Source organism: Montipora foliosa, unplaced genomic scaffold, assembly GCF_036669935.1.
Source record: "Montipora foliosa isolate CH-2021 unplaced genomic scaffold, ASM3666993v2 scaffold_463, whole genome shotgun sequence".
In the NCBI taxonomy this organism is placed as follows: domain Eukaryota; kingdom Metazoa; phylum Cnidaria; class Anthozoa; order Scleractinia; family Acroporidae; genus Montipora; species Montipora foliosa.
The window spans coordinates 260001-265000 of NW_027179771.1; the positions used below are offsets into that span (position 1 = coordinate 260001).

Consider the following 5000-nt stretch of genomic DNA (forward strand, 5'->3'; position numbering starts at 1 on the left):
TTGTTTTCAATTTTTTTGGGGAAGCAGTAAGGCAGATATCAATTGCTTTCCTTCTTAGTTAAATGATTTATTTTGTCGACTTTAAATTGTACGTACAGTCAACTGTTAATTAACAAAATGTATGCTTTCAAATGGCTGAAGACTTCCAGGAACAAGTTCACAGTCTTCAAGGATTTGAAATCCAAAAAAAAAGGGAAAATTTATTCATGATTTCAATTGCGCATGAGCAGAATATTATTTGCAGTAAAACACTTATTTGTAGGCAGTTATTTGCAGGTTACGTGGTGGGCTCTCGGCCAATTAAAAGGAGGACAAAATACATCGAATGATAATAATAATAATGATAATTATTATTATTATTATTATTATTATTATTATTATTATTATTATTATTATTATTATTTTTATAGAGTTCTTCATAACATGCAGAAGGCTGTACTTTCGGGGACACTAAACATCTCTTGGACGTTTAAAGTCGCAACATGAACAATGAATACCGCATTCAAACTAATTCATTCTCTTTCTTCATTCTAATGTTATCGTCAGTTGATTTCCATAGCTGAATAAGTAATATATTTAAGAGAATTTAAAAGACTCTATCAATACCGTTTTAAATTTTGGATGTCTTAAATAGTTTTGTCTTTTTTTTTCCTTTTCTTTTTGACCGAAGTATTATTAATAGAGGCAATTCTGATATATATTCGTGAGTTTTCAATTTACATTTTTGTATTAAGTTCTCACTATAGTTAACGGGCTACGCTCACGCGCCTCGTCATACTATATTTTTATTGTATATCACATACAAAAGTTTGAACTGCTGATATGCAAATGAAGGCAGGGTACACAATTGGGAACATCAAAGTAAACAATTTGTTGTTTATGGATGACTTTAAGATGTTTTCTAGAGACGCGAGAGACATGGACAGCCTCTTGTCAACAAACCATGCAATAAGTGTTTTGTGTTAGTGTTAAAAAAGGGGAAAGGTTGTTAAAAACGAGGGAATTAAGTTAAGTAATGGACAGGTTGTCGAGGAGATAGGTGAAGAAGGCTATAAATACCCGGAGATTGTTGAATACGACAAGATCATGGAAGATAAGACAAAAGAAACATTTCAAAAAGAGTATTTGAGAAGAAATCGGCTTGTGCTGTATTCCAAACTTAATGGTCGCAATAAGATCAAAGCGATTAACACTTGGGCAACGTCAGTTATAAGATATGGTGGTGGTATTATTTCATAAAGAAAGGAAAAACTGAATAGCTTGGATCAGCGCACACGCAAGTTAGTGACTATGAACAAAGAATTGAACCCTAAGGCTATATGTACTGAACAGGAAAGAAGGTGGAAGAGGACTTATACAAGTGCCGAGAGCCGTGTTAGGGCTGAACAAAATAGTCTTGCTTGATTTATAAATAGAAGAACTGAAGAGATGCTTGAAATGGCGAAGATTCCTGGACATTCTAAAGTTAGTGACGTTGTAGGGCCGGAACAGTTTGATACAAACAAATCGTGAATAAAACCCCGTACAAAGCACTTTCTACGTCACAAGCTGTTTTCATTTAAATAGTTTTTTGAACGCTAATTAGAAAAAAAAACAACAACAAAACTCACCAACAATAGACCTAATTGCAAATTTAATAGCAATGGAAAATATCGCAGTACATGTACATCAAAGAAATAAAGTTCTAAACTGAAAAATGCACTTACAAAAGTTTTTTTTTAAATTTATGTACGATATCAATAAATAGGATAGAGTCTAATTTAGTCACTGTCTAATTCAATAACAAAGTACGATGCGCACGAGATGCAAGAGTGGTTTGGAAAAGCCTTTACGCTATTGTTGATTGGTTATACTTCAACACGTGAAAGAGCTGTACGCCATTCTGATTGGCTGCATAGGCTTATTTCACATGTGAAAATAAAGCGTATAGATTTCTACAAATGAGCTTTATGGAATAAAGTCCTCATGTTCTGTGTAATAAACAAGTAACACATCGATAAAAGTGCGGACTCGCCCCTTTATCGGAAGTGCTCTGAAAAAAGTGGAAAGTGTTGGTCACATTGTCAGCGAGTGTAGCAAACTGGCTCAGAGGAAATATTAGAAAAGGAACGACAATCTTGCAAGGTATGTACACTGGAAGTTATGCAGGAAAGCCATATGGCAAATGGAATGTACATAACCCAGAGAGAGTGTGTGAGAATAAACGTCATAAGCTGTTATGGGACATGGCCATCCAGTGGGATCAAGCGATTGAGGCTAGGAGGCCGGATATTGTGTTTGTTGACATGGAAACCAGAGAGGTCAAGATAGTTGATGTAGCAATTCCTGGAGACACTCACGTGAAAAATAAAGGAATGGAGAAATACCTTAGGACGAAATCTTGAGACTATGAAATATGAGAAAAGTCTGCGTGGTCCCAGTTGTATTTGGTGCCTTGGGAATGGTGTCCAATGGTTTTGAAAATTATTTGAACAAATTGGAAGCGTAAATGAGGCTGGAATTTATTCAGAAGTCAGCATTGTTGGGTACGGCACATATCCTGAGGAAAGTTCTGTTTCTATAAGACACGGGAGTCGGTCCTTCTTGGAGCCTTTGGCTACTTGTGTTCGCCTGCTTCAAAGCGAGACAGATTCTTACTCAATATTGGACATAATGATAATGATAATGATAATGATAATGATAATGATAATGATAATGATAATGATAATGATAATGATAATGATAATGATAATGATAATAATAATAATAACTCTGTTGTAAGTATGGTATAGACAGAATGGAGAAATGGTATGAGCACCAACCAGAAAGGGTTTTAAGATTTTGTGGGACATGTCCATCCAGTGCGACCATATCATCGCAGCCATAAAACCAGACATTGTTGTTGTAGAAAAGGAAAATAATAAGGTAATCATTGTGGATATTGCGTCACCGTGGGACCACAGGGTGCACGAGAAGGAAGGTGAAAAGCTGGAGAAGTACCAGGAGCTAAAGAGAGAAATTAAGAATATATGGGGGATCAGACATGTAGAAGTCGTACCGATAGTTGTTGGTGCACTTGGAGGAGTAAGTAAAAGGTTAGATAGATGGCTTACGAAGCTAGGATCCTAAGGATCCTAAGGATCCTAAGAAAGGTTCTGGAAAACTAAACAAGAGGGAATGATCAAAAGGACCTTTGGCCATTGGCTATGGCTCGCTCCTGTGGTTTAAATGCGGTATAACATCTGCCAGAGCGTAAACGCCCTGAGATAATAATCATAAGATCAGACGCGAGGGAAAATGGGGATAATCATTAATCTTATGGGAAACTTAGTAGTGCACCATTAATCAAGCGAATTTTAATGTCATGACTGGATGTTTCGAACACGCTCATTGGTAACTTCACGTTTGGGAGCTCCGATACAATTAATATTAAATTCATGATCATACATTGTACATTCAAGGCACAACTCTCGGACATTAAATCGGTTGTTGGTATTCGATTTTTGTAATGTTATTAAACACACTAACCACATGGAAATTAATCTATGAATGAGCTAATTTAATGCGTGGTACATATCCAAGCTTACCTGCCGGGCAGTCTATGCACCGAGAACTGGTGTTAGAAATATTAACAAAGGTACCAAGAGGACATGGGAGAAGCTTGACGTCACTATTACCATAGTGTTTGGCAAATCCAGCCTGATAAAACGCCTTGCGCAGCGAGATTATACCATTATAATCGAGACCTGGTAATGTGATGAGTATAAATTCTGAGTCATGTCTCTCTACACCCCTGAAATTCAAAATAGATGAGGCAATATATTTTTTTAAATAACAATAAACTCCGTTCGGTTCCTTATTCCAGGAAACCTGTACCTACAACTATTATCATTGTATTTGACGGTGCAAGAATACTTATTTTAACTAAGCCTGACTGAAACCGCGAATTTTAAAAATCACTTTAAGTTCATAACTTTATAGGAGTCATTTTCTCCGACTAGATCACTGTTTTGCCCATGTATTCTTTAATTTGCCATTGAAGTAACTTGAAGAACATTGTTTTAAACACCGTTAAACTGTTTATATTATCGACTTAAAGGCACATTTGACAAAGAGACAAGAACGCTTTAAAAATTTGTCTGTTTTCTTGGCACTACAGTCGCAACGTAGTGCACATCCCAATGCAGTCCTTGTTGACTCACTGATGACTACAGACACAAAATCGCCTAATCAATCTGTAGTACAACAACTGACAGCAGCGACTACACACGAACTTATTGCACCCTCACTTATAGCCGTTGTGAAATCCCCGACTGCTCCATGTGTCGTAGCCGTTGTGAAATCTCCACTAAAGCGATGGTCTTAATTAATCTGGAACTTTCTCCGGGATATGTATGGGTATACAATAATAACACTATTTAGTCACGATTAAATTTAATTGGTTTTTGACATGAGTAAAGGGCTAGCAAAGTAGTCACATGAGTCACATAATTCAAGAATTACGTTATCCACGGCTATCTTTAGAACGGTGGTTATTTCCCTACCGATGACGTAATCCTTGCACGTTCTGACACATTTTTTGCTTGGCTTGCAAATATACAGGGGAAAACCTCTTGGAGCAGAGTGGAGAACCAGCAAACTCAACCCACATATGATGTTAAGTCTGGGAATCGAACCCGGGCCACATTGGTTGGAGGCGAGTGCTCTCACCACTCCGCCACTCCGAAAATTGAAAAGCATTACCCAGGAATACCGTCGGAAAAGGTCTTTTAAGTTCCGCAAAAAAAGGTTTCTTCTAGACAAAGTTATAAAGGAAAAACGTTTCTATGAATAAATTATCTCTACTTAAAAGCTGTCAACAAATGGCTTTAGTTCTCAAAACTAAACTTTCATTGAATGAGGCGCACGTTTCCAGCTCGTTTACAGCGAGTTTTCATCCTTGTTCGCTGAAATTTGGCAAGAATGTAGGTCGATAATGTGGCTAATGCGTGTTTTATAAAATCTTAAAGTCTAACAGCGAA

General features: G+C 36.9%; 1 long non-coding RNA gene across 1 annotated transcript in view; it reads right to left on the bottom strand.

Annotated features, from left to right (window-relative positions):
- Nucleotides 1-3742: 3742 nt before the first annotated feature.
- LOC137989521 (uncharacterized) overlaps nt 3743-5000 on the bottom strand; it is a 27112-nt gene continuing 25854 nt past the window's right edge. The window contains exon 3 of the long non-coding RNA XR_011120896.1: nt 3743-3772. This is a non-coding gene — a long non-coding RNA (uncharacterized lncRNA). The remainder of the gene's footprint in view (nt 3773-5000) is intronic.